This window comes from Ambystoma mexicanum, chromosome 4q, assembly GCF_040938575.1.
Source record: "Ambystoma mexicanum isolate Mex_15411 chromosome 4q, UKY_AmexF1_1, whole genome shotgun sequence".
Lineage (NCBI taxonomy): Eukaryota > Metazoa > Chordata > Amphibia > Caudata > Ambystomatidae > Ambystoma > Ambystoma mexicanum.
This window is the reverse complement of record NC_090928.1, coordinates 553,748,336-553,766,599: the sequence shown is the minus strand read 5'-3', so window position 1 is coordinate 553,766,599 and position 18,264 is coordinate 553,748,336.

The window sequence follows — 18,264 nt, the reverse complement described above, 5'->3', positions numbered from 1 at the left end:
TATGGTGTGGCTCAATTCCCCAAAGTGCTTGGTGCAATTGACTGCACACATGTGGCTCTACGTCCACCCAGGGCAACAGAGCACATCTATAGAAACCGCAAGCACTGGCATTCCATCAACGTGCAAGTTGTATGCAATGCCAAGGGAATAATCACATCAGTATATGCCAACTATCCCGGGTCCACCCACGACAGCTTCATCTACAGAATGTCTACACTATGCCGGGACCTGGAGGCTGGCCAGCATGGAGATACATGGCTGCTTGGTGAGCATGAATGCCACTGCACATGCATGCATGTCAGATACTGGGTCATGACACAACACCACTAATGATAGCCATCACCACCTCCGCAGGGGACAGTGCCTACCCTATCAGCCCCCACATGATGACCCCAATCCGGAACCCCACCACGCCACCCGAGGTAAGGTACAACACAGCCCACATTGCAACACGGGGCATAGTGGAGCGCACATTCGGAGTGCTGAAGTCACGCTTTCGCTCCCTTGACCGTTCTGGCGGGCAGCTGTTATATGCTCCCCGAATAGTGTGCAGGATCATAGTGGCAGCATGTGTCCTGCACAACGTTGCAACACGCCGGGGCCTGCCCGTGGACATGGTGGTGCCCCCACATCCACAACCACATGCACGCCCGCTGCGCATGGGAGGGGAAAGGGCACGGGGGGTGGCAGCCCGTACGCAACTGGTGGCCAACTTCTTCACCTAGGAATCACAGCGCTGGCTAGTGCACACTGCTCTGGCACATACCATCTGACAATCAATGATGACACTACCTGACAATGTCACAAAATTACTTGACAATAAACTGTCAGATACACATCAGCCTGAGATTGTTAACATGGAAGTGTCACTATGTGTGCACCCCTACCTACACATACACCAGCAATGCATCACAACGAGAAGACACAACTCCATCAATCAAATATGCATTGCCACAGGGGATTCACTACATGACAACATTGCCATGTCACCCATTCCCTTCACAGTCCCGCCACTGAGGACACCATGTCATGGTATGTGAGAGCAAACAAACTGGCCATCACAACATGACACCGGTGTCACAAATAGCAGTGCCCCAAATGGAACATAGCCGCACTTGAACAGCTAACCGCGCTGGAGCCACTACTACACACCTGTGTAAGAGTAATTTCAATCAAATTACACACCAACCCACCCTGAAGCCCACCCAAACAAGACACAATGCATGTAATCAATGGTAGTCTCATTACCTGATTCTGCTGGTATGTCCTCACCGTCCAGATGTACAGTGATGGCGCCACACAAAAGTGTCAGTGCACATCTACCGACATGTAGTCTGACTCCAGAGAGTATGCCCGTGTGAAGAACTGTGTGAAATACCTGCAAAACATGAGCAACATATGTAAGTAGAGGCACATATCAAACCATCATGCATAGTTAGGTGCAACAACAATGTACACTATGAATGTCTACACAGTATTGACTATGGACTGGCCAACAGCTCATGGGAGTCCAATGTCACCGTGTAATTTGCTGTCACTTGGGCACACCCTTTGCAAGCCCATGGAAACGGAAGCAGGAGGGGTGTGGATGTCTGCTACCCAAGCATCTAAACCAAACTCAGGACAAGCCTGCATGTGCCCAGCCACAATACAGTGTATGCCCAGGTACCCACACAAGGCAACACTCTTGGAAAAGAAAAAAGAAAATTGAGAAAAAATGGCCATGAAAGGGCCGGCGGGGGGGGGGGGCACCTATGAGGTCCGAGGACAGGATGCACGCCACAATCCACCTGTGTGGATCATGGGAAACTAAAACACCCCATAGGCTCGTGGCCCACACGGCTACTCTGTTGTGGGAGATGAGTCGCTATCGCTCTGGCCAGACCCTGCAGCTGACTCAGGAGGTGGGGGAGCTGCCTCAGAAGATGGTGTGACAATGGGAGGCAGCCCACGCAAAGCACGAGTTTGCTCCTCCATGGCTGCAAGCAGGCGGGTCTGGTAGTTCTGGTTCTGGGTTATAATCATGCGGAGGTCCCCATGCAGTAACTCCCGGGATGACCTGACCTCCGCACGAGTTGCCTGCATCTCGGCCGAGAGCGTCCGTGTCAGACGCTCCAGCTGCTCCTCTGTCCTTCTATGGGATGAAGCCTCAAGCTCTAACAGGGTCGACCTGAGGTGATGGAATTCTTCCCTCAGGCCTTCCCTGTGGCGCTGGGACTCCATGGAAAGTGATTCCCGCAGAGTCGCCAGTGCCGCCCGCCTGTCCTTGTTGGACGCCAACATATCCTCCCTGTGTGCCTGGCAGATGGACTCTGTAGCCTGCTCCAGTCGCTCCATCAGCCTTTCTGGGGGGACAATGGAAGTGGCCACCCTATCCATGGCCTGTGCAATCATCTTGGATGATGCTGCCTGTTGGTTGGCCATACCGTAGATGGATTGCTCCCAAGCGGTATTGCCAGGTGGCATACGGCCACCACGTTGACGGGCACCACACCTGCCTGGGGCAAGGCGGACTGCGCCTTGCTGTTCCGGCAAGGCCTCAGGCTGCAGGACTGCATTCCCTCTCTGATCTGCAGCCCCAGGAACAGGATCAGAGATTGTGTGGTGTGGCCCTGCATCCGTAACCACCGGAGGCTGAGCTGCCGACACTGACATCCCCATTGAGGGCAATGGCCCGGCTGCAGGTGGGTCGGACAGAGGAGATTCTCTCCCAAGAACACTCACCTGCGACTGCACATAGGTGTCATCCTCCGAGTCTACACCTGAATACTGCTCGGGGGAGGAACCCCCAGAGACACCCCTCGACAGCACGACCTGCAGCACTTGTTGTTTTTCACCCACAAACACACCACGTCCCTCACTTGTGGAAGGTCGGCCCGGGTTGCCCTCCTGGGACGGCTCAACCACCACATCCCCAGCATCAACAAGTGCTTCGTCCCCTGCAAAGACATGAAAGAGAAAAATGGAAACAGGCATTAGCACCATGGCATGCAACAAGGGCTGATGAACAACAGAGGCAGTAGTTCTACGACACATGTCCCACATGACTGGGAGACCTCCTATGCATTCACCATCACTGGGTCTGTAGGGGAGGCTCAGGGCATACAATGTACAGATTGGAGAGCAACGCCTGCTCACCATGCTGCCTAGCACTGCCATCACACATTGGCCGGTGATTGCCATGTCAAAGGCACATGCCATCACACACATGGCATGTGACATAGCCACCAAGTGAAGAGGGAGAGGAGGGCAACTTTTTAGGATTTCTACCACTCTGGTCCTGACATTGCATCATCACATCAATAAGTTGACATGTTGTACATGGATCTGCTAGTCCAAATTGGCCACGATGCACAGTGCCTTGTCTACATCAACTAAATGCAGTAAACAATGAGATTCCACCTCCCCATCACCTGTAAAGGAATCATATAGCATTCGTGAAGCACCGGTCCAGAAATGTATGAAGGTACAGCGGAGCACTGAGGGGTGGTGGGGCAGTAGGGGATGCCAGTCAACAATCCTACTGGTGCTGGTGTCATTCATGTCACGCAAGTGCAGGGGTGGGTGGCACAATGAAGTGCAAGGGGAAGTGGCGGCTGGAAGTGCTGTACAAGGTAAGTAGGACTTAACGTCAAGGGCAGATGGTGTTAGGCGCAGACAAGTGCTGGGGGGGGTGGCCTATAGGGGTACAGAGACAATCATGCAGTGCTGTGGGCTCGGAGGGGACAGGGGAGGTACACACTGCATCTGGCTCGGCAAGGTCCTTGCAGATTTCTATGTGTCCTGCAGAGTTGTCACATGCCGCAGATATGTGCCCTTGGATTGGGGATCTCATCTTGGTGAAAAGGGTGAGGCGCTATTGCCTTTGGAGCATGTGGCAGGCCAGTTTGCCAGAGGATGAGCATGATGCAGGACATTCCCTCTCTGCCACCCGGCACCTGTGGTCTGGGTTCACAAGATCCGAGTCATGCCAGGACTCTGCATTGGCATGGGGCTTCAGACAGGTGGTCATGACCGTGGCAAAGACATCCAGTGTACCTGACATAGAGTGGAGCATGGAGTGGGCCCTGTCAGGATGGGAGTGAGCCTAAGGGGGAGCTGGATGGGGGGGAGATTTTGGCAGCATGAGCCTCGACTGACACACACTTCATGGGTTGGAATACCAAGAAGGTGTGTGACAGTGGTGAGGGTGGCTTTGCCTGTGGTGTGGTGAGGGTGAGCTGGGAGGAGAGGAGAATGTGATCACTCCAGGAGAGAGGAGTGCAGAGATGGACGGAGAGGGGAAAGTCAGATGAGATCAGAGCATCAAGAGTGTGCCCTGCAGAATGAGTAGGGACAGACGGGAGTCTAGAGGGTGAGAGGGAGTTGCTGAGGTCACAGAAAGGTCACGTGGGGGGGTCAACAAGCATGCAGGTGGATGCGTACAGCAACAAGGAAGAGGATTTCTGTGTCTGGGGACATGAGTGAGGAGGAGAGGTGAGGACACTCAGAAAGGAAGTAGTACATTTGACCAGTTTTCCCAGACACAGTACGCACAGTTTGTGAATGTCAAGGTGTGGTAGAGAGAGATGTCACACAAGCCATTCCAGAGTGGAGTAGGTCTAAGTAGGAGTGACAGTGGCAGGAATACCCTCAGGGAAGCCAAGGGCACACCCCCCCTGCACAGTAGTGGCGGGCCAAGGAGAGGGTCTCCTGAACATCAGGTAGGAGTGTGTGAAGGATGCAGACAGAGCTGGCCGTCAGACATGTTTCCATGAGACCAAGGATGTCAAGGTGCATAACCTCATGTAAGTGACAGATATCGGAGGAATGCCTGATGCAGCCGCAGTGAAAGGAGTGTAATTGTGGAGGAGGTTGACAGCCTTGGAGGACTTACGGGGAGTGCTAGAGATCAGAGGTGCAGCATGTGTAGGAGTTGGAGTGGGAGGCGGAGAAGGATCATGGGAGGGTGCAGGGAGGCAGTGCAGGATTGATGAGGAGAGAGGAGGGGGGACAGCAGGAGAGGAAAGGAAGTTGATGAGATGTGGCTAGCATTTCTCAAGGAGAATGAGGTTGGCCTAAGGGCCTTGGACTGAGATGCTCCCATTACCATGCACATCAATTGTGGCCTCTGAGGATTGGAAGGAGGCCAGGAGTACACCCCAACGGGTCCCACCATTGATGGTGGAAGAGGAGCAAGGAGAGAGGACAGGGACCATGTGAAGGGTCTATGGGACAGGCAAAGGCATGTATGAGCAGATGTCAGTGAGAGTTGGCTTTGAGTAGGCTCAGATGCACTTGTCAGCAATAGGGTGGGTCGCATTGGAGGGCAGGGTGCCCTCATTTGACTGTTAGCAAGCAGGTGTCATGAGTAGGGCACGATGGTCTGAACTGTAGAAGTCAGGGAAGATAGACCATGAAGAGCAGCATGGAGTGTGAGGGAATGGGGCTCGAAACCAGACGGTACCAAAGCACACAGGTAGGAGGTGGATGTCAAGGCAACATCCACAGTATGACAGCATGTTGGTTGGCATTTATATACAGAGGACACATTAGCATGTGGTATCATTGCATGTCAGGCATGTGAAGATGAAACTTGATTGGCTGGGGGAAAGTATAGGAATGGTATGTAAGACATCAGATGAATAGACAGGGGAGTATGAGCAAAAATGTAGTGACAAAATGACAATTCAAGGGCAACTTCCATGGTGTAGGGCCATATGTGCACTGTTGCCAGTTGGGATAGTGCTGTGGGCAGATGGTGTTGCACTGAACATACTGGATGAGGCACATGGGTGCCACTATCTACTCTGCCACACACCCCCTTGACAGGCACCCAACATGAATGCTTCACACACACACCATGCACATGGATAATACACACATGCATGTGCACTCACCGGATGATGCCTCGTAATCAGGGAGATCTCCCACACCTTGGAGTTGTCCCTCGGTGACGTAGGATCCAGCTACGGACTCGTGTGGTGTGAGTTCTATTTCCTGTGCTGGGGACCCACCTCCAGTCACCAAGGTTGCGGCATGACTTGAGGCCAGCTTATCCTTTGCCCTGCGCTTAAGGTCATTCCAGCGCTTCTGGCAATCACTAGCTGTGCGCCTCACTACTCCAAGGGCACTTATTCTGTCAGCAATGGTCTGCCAGTGTGCCTGGCGTCTGGCATGTGTGGTCTTGGACCCTGCAACGATGACCATTTCCCTATCATGATCTGACACATACTGAACAAGTGCATTCAGTTCGGCGTCTGTGAAGCTTGGCTTCCTTGATGGGCCGGACTGTGCAGCCGTGCCTGGGGAATCAGCCTGTGCCGGACGTGCACTCTTCCTCTTGCGCTTGGAAGGGGGTGGGGATCCAGAGTGTCCTACGCCGCTGTGGACACTAGGGGCAGGAGCCGTGGTGGACTCAGTACTGGGTGTGTGGGATTGCACACTCAGCATGGGAGTAGGTGCAGGCATTGGGGGTAGTGGGATGGGGTCAGGCCTGATCTGAGGTGCATGAACTAGGACCGACACAGTCTTGGCAGGGTGTATGAGAGGTGGGGTGGATGGAGCCACACCCTGGCTACGGGGGCCAGCAGATGACCTATCTGGCATAGATGCGCGTGCCCTGATGACACCAATGTGCACCGGTGCACGTGCAGTGGACCTGCTGACCTGGATGTCAGCGATAGGATCACCCTCGGACAGGTCTGCTGCCACAATGGGCTGGTCCAACAAGGGCTGATCAGGGTTGGTATCAGCCACATGACCCTCAACTGGGGGGGGGGGGCATGGGTATCCCTGACTGGTCCTCCAGACTGGGGGGGACAGGGGCACCCTGCAAGTCACAACCACGTCCCCTAGTGGATCCTCCACGGCCACCACGTGTGGCTCGGCCACCTTTGCCACCCTTACGGCTTGCACGCCTCCCAACCATGGCACTGATGTTATTGTGCGTATGGGAGTCGGTGTGCACAATTGTCCTGGGCAATTGGGTGTCAAAGGGGTTGGGTACCAGATGGTATTCGTACCCTAGTGCAGTGGCAAGGCTATATGACACCCCTGGGGAAAGATGACGGGTCACGCAACGCACAGGCACCCCAGAAAAGTTAAGGAACGTGCACAATACCCCTCCTAGACCACGTGTGCTGATGGAAAACCCTGCACTACGCTGTGGCATCCAGTAACACAATGAACGTATGCGTGTCACACGCAGCCTAGAATGACCTCTGAAGGGGTAGGCTACACACGGGGCAAGCACAGAAGTTAGATACGTGCGTGACTCACCGTCTGCCAGGTAAAAGAGCGTGAAAAATGAGCGCGTTTGGTTGGCAACACCCCCCCCAAAAGAAGATGTGTACGCTGTCTGAGGAGACAGGACAACAGTAGAAGGGGACACTGTTTGAGGGAACAGGCCCAGGTAAACCAGTACAAGAGGAAAAAGAGAAAAAGCTGTCAGAGGTAACAGGGAGTACGAACTGGAAACGCCGTGAAGTAAATCGCGTGTGAAACGACAAGAAGTACAGAATTCACCCACTCGCTCTCCACGAAAAGCACGTACAAGGAAATGGTGTTCAACACTACCTTATATACAGGCCCACACGTACAGCGTCACTTACGGCGTGTACGTGCTTGGCCCATGTTCACCAATCACACGCTTTGTCACTTCTGCGTGTGGATCCTTTTTCACCAATCACACGCTTTGACACTCCTGCGTGTAGCTCACTTTTCACCAATCACACGCTTTGTCACTCCTGCGTGTAGATCCATTTTCACCAATCACACGCTTTGTCACTCCTGCGTGTAGATCCATTTTCACCAATCACACGCTTTGACACTGCACGTGCAGGTAACTATAGACGCACATATGCTGGTGACGGGTTTTCGCGCGATTCGCTGAGTGTGGGGTTTTCACGTGCAAAATCACTCCCTATCAGGCTGTCCACGCGTTCAAACACGAAAGAGCACGCTCCTGGCCAGGAGGCCAAATTACAGTCCCCCAGAGCCCTGAGCACGCTCCCACCTGCCATCTGCTGCTGCCTGACTGCCTGCTGGCCACGTGCCCCACAGTGCTGGTGGGTGGGGGTGGTGGGAGACATGGGTGGGGGCCTGGTGGAGGGTGCCCCTGGTGGATGGGGGGTGGGGGTGGTGGGAGACATGGGTGGGGGCCTGATGGCAGGTGCCCCTGCACTGCTGGGGGGTGGGGGTGGTGGGAGACATGGGTGGGGGCCTGGTGGAGGGTGCCCCTGGTGGATGGGGGTGCAGGGGGACATGATCAGGTGTGCAGGGTAGTCCCCTGTTTTGTGGGCTGCCTGCAGGGGCCGTGGAGGGTGTACAGGGTACACCTGTGAGGGCCCACCCAGCCTATTTGCGTGTGATAATTCCCACGCACCCCTGTGATACACGTACCCTGGCCAATCGCGTGTTGAACTTCCCGCTACCCCTGTAATACACGCACCCTGGCTGTTCGCGTGTGATGATTCCCGCGTACCCCTGTAATACACGTTCCCTGGCCTATCGCGTGTTCTACTTCACGCGTACCCCTGTAATACACGTTCCCTGGCCTATCGCGTGTTCTACTTCACGCGTACCCCTGTAATACGCGTTCCCTGGCTGTTCGCGTGTGATAATTCCCGCGTACCCCTGTAATTCACGTTCCCTGCCTAGTCGCGTGTAGTTCTTCCCGCGTACTCATGATTTGAAGATTGCCCGCTTTGCTTTCCTTGTTTGCCTGCCCTGTGAAGTGGTCCAGGGTTAGCGCAGCCCTTAGCGATGATTTAGCGATTTTGATGGCTTTTCCTTGCGCGAGGGCGTTCTTGGGGGCGTTACTGGCGCTGCTGCAGGCTCGCTGCGATTCTCTGCGCCACGGCTGGTTTGGGAGCATGAAATCCATGAATACGCTGTGCGCGGAAATCAGTTTTAGCGCACGTGCCTGGCGCAGACTATCGCAGGCGCACGCTGTGCGCCAGCCGCGTGCGCTACTTGTGCGCTGGATTCTATGAATTACCCTGTCAGTCTCTTATCAGCATATTTAATGTTACCAATTGAATATATTCTCGCAGCTCTCTGTTCATTTTATCACAAATAATGTTGTACCATTTTATTTATTTCTGTAAAAAAAGTTAAACTGTGTTTAAATGAAATTTCTATAATACAAAAAATATTTGAAAACAGATAGCTAGTGTGTATTATTTTTCTCTTTCATTTTGCATGTGGAAAGGTTTAAACGTGGGTAGATTTTTAAACAGTGCAATTGTCATTTTAAAGCAGATGTGTGCATGATTCTATTCAGTATGGACAGTTGTGAGTGACTGTTTGTAGCATAGCCTGTTGGAGGTACATGAGTCAACGGGAAGAGAGACTCTCTGGACATAGTTCCCTACCGTATATGAGGTAGTGGAAATTACCACAAAAATACCACAATTGCCCATGGTGGCACACAACACTAACACTGAAAATGTGGTATCCCTAAAATGTAGGCCTGACGTCTCTCTAGTGATCAAGAACAATCTAGATAAAAAACAAGGGATGTTGGATATTGGGGCCACAAATAAACCAACCACTATACCAACCAACCACGCAAACTACCGCGCATACCATCTAAATAGGTCGGAATTCTGAAATAATGCAATGTATTATTGTCATGTGTGACCCAATATTAATACAGAGAGTGATTATTGCTAAAGGTATTTTGGCGGTAAGAAAATACCGCAAAGCCCCAAATATCCACAAAATACGCAATAGATATAAACCTCTTACAACACAAACAGGTATTTTTATATATGAAATGCAATTATTTGCTCCAGAACATTAAATACAGATGCAAATTCACCAACATGTCGGTCCAAGTAATGTGGTTGTCCCTATTATTAACATATGAAAAAAGAATAATATGTATACATTGCATTGGCATATAAAAATGGATTAATAGCCACATACATTGTTGCAATAATTGCCATGAAGGTGAAAGCATATATGATATTCCACAGTTTGTTACCCAAAAAAACAGGTGGATGGAATCAACATGGGGGAAGGGAATGAAAGAAAATAAACAAAGGGAAAAGAAAACCCATAAAGAGTATATTAGAATCATATACAGGTTCATCATATTATTGTTCATTTAGGGTTATAGCTTTATGTGTCTAGGTTTAGTAGTGCCAAATTCACCCCAACACCAATGCCAAAATCACCCCAACACCAATCATGCTTTTAAGGTGTTTTCAGCTTTATGTGAAATGGACCCAGTATTTTCAGATTCCTTCTAAAATGGAATTCTCTAATCATTCGGATTTACTCAAAGAATGTTATGACCAGGTGGTAAGTCTGATGCTACATTGGTCAGTGTGCTTGTGCCCTATATAAAATAGTGATCTCTAACCCACCTAATCTAAGTGTCAACCGGTTAGTCGAAAGATTTGGTGCTTGGTGGTCCCTGTTATGGACAACCCTCATTCATATCGAACTGGAATTCAATATTAAAATTAACCCATATTGGAAAAATATCAAACTTGTCGGGGTATGTTGCTGGGGATCAAACGGTGCTGTCTGAAGTACAGATGTCTTCTTTACTGTACAAATAGTCACACTAGTTCTGGCTGTGAAGGCTAGTCCCTGTTTACGCACACTCCAGAATAAAGACAACCCAATAGGGAAATAGGCCAGGAGATAGCGTTGCAAAGATAACAAGGTTTAATTGTACAAAATACAAATATCAGCAAAGGACTCTGCTGCTCGAGACTGCTCTAACTATTACAGTCACAAACATGGGCTTAAAAACCCAAACCCCAAACATGTCATACATATGGTACAAAATGGGTGCCACTGATTGGAAGCACCCTACACATGAGCCTGCTCCATAGGGGATGCCAGGCAATAATTGGTTGGTTCTTTCCCATCGATCTGGTTCCACGTGGGTTAGCTGGGCTCATCCTCATGGTGAAGGTCTGGTCGCACATTGATACATTGTTCCTATCTAAACTAAACATCCTAAGCCTGAATATTAACTCATTGTGGCAGGCACATGGGCGGCACAGGAAATGGTGCCAGATGGAAAGGAGGATAAAATACAGTCAGGCTGACCCACACATTCAGGGCTTCATTGATACTGGAGTTCCTGCACTTAAGGTCTCAACCCTGGGGTTTGAACTTTAATGTATCCCTCCTGGTACCCTGTGTTACATGGGACATATGTTGCTGCTAGGAGGAAATACACCTGCACATGTTTAGATCTTGTGCAGACACTTGATGGGTGTTGGAACCAGGGGGTTGCGTGCCTCTCAAGGAATGCAAAGGTGTGGTGGTCGAGTCAGTGGTGTGGGGCTTGGTCCGTCCTGACTGGTTGGAGTTTAGAGGCCTAATGGCAGTTTAGTGGAGATCAATGGATGCAGCACAGAGCTTGGTGTTGTCTCACGCTCTTGCAGTGCACATTCCGTTGGAAGATACAAAATATTCCCACCACTGAAGGGACAAGGGGGAAGTGGACTTCTGTGGGAACAGAGCTCTTGTGAAGCCAGAGTATTATACAGAAATTGGGCCTTGTGAACCAGGAATGTAAACAGTGCAAGCCTGCAGCTTATCCCTTCTGGACGTAACACAAAATGGAGTTGAGGGTTATGAGCTTTCCTAGTGCCATGCATCTACTTCTAAGCGCTGGAGGGCTCTTACATGTTGCCCGATAATGTGGATGGCTCCCCCCTTCTATTTTATATAATCTCATATGGTGTTCGCCTTACTTGCAAGTGCCTAGGCGAGTGGGATAGGCTCATTTCCATCCTGGCTGTCAGCTTACATTTCACAGGACTTTTTAGCACCTGAGCGGTGCTGAGTTGCAGAGTCATACATGCTGAGTTATGAAAGTTCAGATCAAAGGGAACTATTTTATTAATTCAAGTGTTGTTTGAAAGTCTGCATGTAGTTTAAAGAGCAAGGATGCTCGGTGGAGGGGGCGAAAGGCTAGAACTCCTAGAATTGGACAGCAGGACAAGGTCATTTGTTCCAGTAATCATTCACAGCATGCAAGGCCAGTGTAATTTTTAGAAATTCGAAATGCAATGATCAGAAAGTTTTTTAATTCTAAATATTTCTCCCTGACAAATTGAATATTTTGCTAAGCGAACAAGTATAATACTGTCTTAATAGCATGCTTCTGGAACAGAAGTGATTTAGACCATGCAACAATAGATGACTGTAGAATGATGAAGGGATTACATTTGGACCTGGAGTTTTGTGCACTGTGTAAGAGGAGTTTCAGGCTTATGGGAGACACCAGGTAAACTCTCAAGAGAAAGAAACAGGGATTCTGACCCCTGCATGATCATCTGATGAACAACTGACAGAAACAATCTTGTGGCTACACCAAATTGACACAATGCACACCTACTTGTCATGTGGTAGGAGAAACAGTAGATTTTTAAGGGGAATCTCAAGATGTTACAATAATTTAATAATCAATTAATTAACTTCAGGTGCAGGAGAGAGAGACACAACCTTGGCATCTAGGTTGTCATTATAACAGAAAGAAAGTTTCCAATGATGGAACTTGAGTCCCCTGAACACTGTCTTATTACCTAGGATAGGAAAGTGGTGATAGGTAAGTGGCAAAACCGGTCCCTAAAGAGGACACACTGTTTGCTACTCATAGGTTAATTGAGGTTAAGTGGATTTATGCATGAAATTAAAACAAGTTTTCTAGAGGTATCATAAATTTAACATTTGTCAAATGTAGTAAAACAGTACAGTAGTCCATCGGTTTATCAACAATTTTAATTCACAGATTGCCGAATGCGTTTCGAGTAAACACTCTTCATCAGGGGCTTCTTATCAACAGATCACTACAAAAGACATGAAATCAGTTTTTCTATGGATTACTTTGGAAATTTACACTGCAATCATTAATTATTACCATTTCATTATTAGAAAAATTAGTGCTTCATATGCATAATAGAGTTTAGCGTAAAACAATGCTAAACAGAGGATTAGCCGATAGAATGTCTAGCTAAACTTCCAAATTCCCCAAATGTTATATGCTCTCATCGGAGATGCCAATATTTCATTGAAACCTGGGTGTGCAAATGCATGTGATAATCTGCACATACACAAAATTGGATTAACTTTCAAGGACATCACATAATGCTGAAACCAGATTAAAGTAAATGTTCATTCTACTACTATAACTCAGATGTGTGCTCAGTATGTCTGTAAGAGTATGCGAGGGACTCTAAAGAACAATGGACTCCAACAGGTGACTAAATAACAAGAACAAGAGTTTTTTCATGAATCCAAACCAAATCTTACCGGAATGAGCTCCTGTGAATGCAAAGAATTTCAGGTCTAGGTTGATCCGTGCCGTCAAGGAACACTTACACCGCTAAATTAGCCTCTCAGTCTAATGGTCTATTCACTGTGTAAAAAAACAATGTGACCTGGTTACCTGCAAGTTCGTAATGAAGAAACCGTAACACATGACCTCTAACGGTCTGTTTGATGGATGCTTAACTAGAGAGCTAGGAGCTGTGAGACCGTTATAATGATGTAAAATGTATGCCCTCAGTTAGATGCAGAGCAGGATGCCCAAACAGAGCACTGTCTCAAAATAAAGAAAGACAAAATGGTTAATTACCTGAGGCTGTGGCACTCGGGAATTAAAATGAAAATGAAATAATGAGAGGACACTTACATTAGTAGGACAAGCTGGAATAACTAAATGCGGTCGGGTAGGAGGGCTATTGAATTGTCTTCTCATGGCTGCCAGGGCTGCTCCTTGAGTTTGTGTGTCACTCTGCTGTCAAACAGAGGAATACATGAGGTTATTCCCCTGAGTGCATAGATGGAGAAATGTAAGTGATGAAAACAAGGATATACAAACATCTTACCGTGGTTCAATGTATAGTAGAATTCAAATGAAGAGACAGGCCGTGATCGCTGTCTGTATTAATTTATTCATACATGCTTCACTACGTAGCAACGTGTGTGACATCATATGTAAACAAAACGTTTTAAAAAAAAGAAACGAGAACAAACTTTATAATGATGTCCACAAACGGTCATAAAACTGAAACGTAGACAAAAAAATGGATCGATCAATTGGACAGGTGCTGTATGGGAACTCATGATATGGTATCCATAATAGTGCGGGGAACCATCTTGTGACCAGACAGGCTTTTCCCTGATGAGAAAAAGCACCAGCTGTGCACTGAGAATAGCATCTGAGTAGGTTATCGTGAGGTTGGAGACTAAACCCAACCTACCAACCTACATACTAAATAATCCGAAAGGGGTCCCTGGGGTCTTCATATCACAAGCAGCCATTTCTCTGAATCTCTGAAACAAAGGTTCTTGCCTCTCAAAACCCTTAGCACCTAATGATTGGACTTCACCGGCAGTCCTCTTCCCACATCTGCCAATTCACAGATCCTTGAAGCACATACTCTAAAATGCATCAATGACAGAGAGAGATGGAGATACAGAGGAAGAGAGAGAGAGGAGAAAGACAGACCACCAGATAGACACGGTCTGACAGTGCCAATGTGAGAAATGTTCTCCCCATTGCAATTCAGATGACCATAAATTATTGAGAGTTCTTTCTGACCTTATAACCTTATAGAGGTTGGATGCTTTGACTGCATCAGGGGATTCTATGATACACATTCTAGCAGGGTCTACAATGCATCCATTAAATTTAAATCTTGACTCAAAGGAAATGTTGGCAATAAGGATTTGTTTTTAAATTCTTCTGTAGAGAGGATATTGCCATCCACAATTATTTGATCAATGAATGTAATTCCTTTGCTAATCCAGAGTTTGTAGAAAATAGGTTTATCATTTATGGTTATAAATTTATTGTACCAAATAAAGGGAGAGAGGGCCTCAGCCGGCTTGTTGATTTGATGAAACAGAAAGTCCTTCAATTAAGAACTAGTGAGACAAATCGTTTTAGAAAAGCCCAATTTGGATCCATTGAAAAGATATATTGAATCTTTGATATCAAACAGTGAAACAAGCAATTTTAAACAATTAACCACATAGGTGGGTTTATGACTTCATTGATGGGGAACCGATTTCAGGTTTGGTTGAGAATGAAGGCTCTATAATAGTTTTTAAAATTCGGGAAATTGACACCACCATTGACAAATGGATAACTTAGTTTGCAAGCAGCGCTTCTTTTTTGTATCAATGATTTAAAAAAGGATGCTTGCATAGGAAGGTGAAGCATGTGTAAGTAGTATAAAATGACATGTTTGAACATCATTTCAATGGCCTCTAATCTTCCGTACCAGCACAGTCATAAGGGTGACCATTTGTTTACAAATTCATTTCGCTTTGATTGTAGTTTGGGTTTTGTAGGATAATTTTAATCATTTGAGGAAGTGAAGAGGCAATCAAAATACCAAGATAATCAGTTAAGATAGGATTCCAGCAACTACGGAGAAGCATTTCTGATTTATCCTTGGTCAACCTGTACTGGGAGAATTGAGAGAAAAAATGTATTAAATCTAGTAAGTGAGTAAGTGCTGTGGTCGGATTATCAAGGAAGATTAATAGGTCGTATGCATAAGCAACTAACATAATTCAGATCCCCCACATCTAATACCAGCAATATGTTTATTGGGTCGTATTAATTCTAGTAACAGTTGCAGAGCCAGTACAAATAAAATAGGTAAAAGGGGACATCCTTGTCCAGTACCCCTATGGAGGGAAAATCTAGGAGAGAAATTATTATTACAAATTGAGGTTTTTGGGTCTGATTATAAAAGTTTAACTAACTTAATATAAGCATCCCCAATCCCCAATCCCATGCCATTTTATGGCTTGAAATTAAAAAATCCCATTCAATGCGGTAAAAAGATAATTTGGCATCTAGTGCAATTGCCATGTAGGGTTTTTTGAGGTGATTTGTCTTATGTATGTAATGCAAAAGGTTCATAAACAGTCTGGAATTTGTTGAAATAATTAATAGCACCATGGCTGCCTCCAAACTCGGAATGACCCCCTATATCTGAATAGTTAAGGAATGTTTTTTGTGTAGTTAGGTGCCTGAAGTCATTATTATTAGCTCGAGTGTAGATTATAGCAGTATTCATTTGATAGTAGGACCTAGATTGAATTAGAGAATTAGGTTATAAATGTGTGGATGTTAGGGTACATGATTTAAGATAGATGAGCATCACAGCAATTAAAATATAACTCACAGTAAGCATGCAAATGATTAGGGATACCCAAAGTGGCTCAGTCGCAGGTGACAAAACTTGCAGCTCTTTGTCTTGGTTGCAGAGGTCCCAATCTGACCTGAATTGTGCAGGATGTTTACAACTTGTTCACATATCACATTGCCTGTTTCAAAACATTTTTTAGATTAGGTGCACTTTTAAGGGGTAAAGGAAAAGGATTATCTTTAGGGTTCCGATTAAATGCATCTATATTTTTGAAAAATGGAGATTCAGAGTAGGGGCTCCATTGAGTGAGTGATGAAAACACTAAGGAGAAGATTATTTTAATAGAAATGCACATTTTCCTCCCAAACATTATCACCCCTTCACTGAAATTAGGGAAATCAAAGATTCATATACATGGTTCATTACCAAACCATGGACAAATTACATTTACCACAATCAAGGCTGGCCACAATTGACAATGGACACCGATGGTCTGCCCTTCTATACCCCTGTTACATGAAGTTAGACTTAAATGACGAAAATTACTAGACAGATCATGGACAAAAATATCATGTATACAATTGAGTTATGGAGCATGGATACGAACTACAACCAAAAAAGGGATGGGTGGAAGATTTTGAATTAATCTGAACCACTGCTCTGGGCAACCTTCTACACCACCATTTTTTTGCCATTTTTATATATGGAATTCTCTCTTTACACTTCATAAGATGGCAACAAAAAAAATGGGATATATGGCTACATTCCCCTGCAAAAAGACATTTCCCAAGGAAATATGTCAGTTTTGCTCTGAAGAACATGTTTTCATGCTGTTAGCACCCTACAACAATATGTGGCAGCTGTGCCCTGTGAAACATGTTTTCATGTTGAAAGTGCCCAACAAGAATATATATGATAGTCTATAAAATAGATCAGTGTGTTGAGCACTTGCTGCTGTGATCTTTGTGTGATCTGCAGGTCATTGGTTCCCAAATCCCAGCAATTCCCAGCAAGGCCAAATCATCCTTCCAAGGTCGATAAATGGGTGATCATTCTATGTATATATGTTCTATGTACAGTGCTTTGATATAAGAGCTATGTAAATAACACATCATTATCATTATAACATTGCCCCAGACATGCATAAGCCAAGAGGTAATAGCAATGGTCTCCAAATTAAGGGATGTTTATGGTGGTCACTAATTTATGCCTACGTGTACACAAGATGCTCTGCTGAGCCCTGTGTCCATGTTGGAAGATCCATGAATTCCCAGGGTGTTTCTCGAAATCCGGGGATTGTCACCTAAACACTAATGTGTAGAAGGGTTCTGCTTATTAAATGAGAAGATAGATTGGTTATTGGGGTGTTGCTTATTGCACTTGGTTGTTAACAACTTTGCTAAGGAAAGCAAAGTGGTGTGCTGAATTAAATACACACTGCTGGTCAAAGCACAGGTGTGTTTCTTTGTGCCTACATAATCTGTCTCAAATTCTTTGCTGCTAACTGATGTACAGATGTTATGGGGAAGAAAATGGGAGCTTTCTGATATTCATGAATAGTGTTTGGCATTGTTTGATGAGCAGCGCCGTCTTTGATGCAGAATGCTGTTTGACGTGCAATGTGTTCCGAGAGATGCACTAGATGTCCCTGAACTACAAGGATGCTGTTGTCAGAGAAACCAAGTTCACACATTAATTTTGAGTAGTAGCAATTCACAGACAGCTTTATTTCTTCTTGGAAGACAAAATATAGAAATAACTCCTCCTAATGGGACTTAACACAATAACTCCAGGCCACCGTTGACTGGTATGCTTTTTCTTTTTTTTCTGTTGTATGCTTGCATGCGCTTTTTGACATCAATTTGCAGGTATCTTTTACAAAATGCAATTTCGATGGGCTGTTATTGAGTTCAGCTGACTACCAAATTCTTTATCTCTAAAGTAACATAATTGTAAATTCACTTGGAGGGTACATGCACGGATACACGCTATAGACCTCAGCCCACGGTCAACCAAAAAAAAAACAAACTCAACTAATTAGCAGGGATCCATGCACACATTAACACTTGGTATATCAGGCATGAGTAAGGTACCTGGTGATCTCAACCAGAATGCTCTGCATAGATGCAAATCACATTAA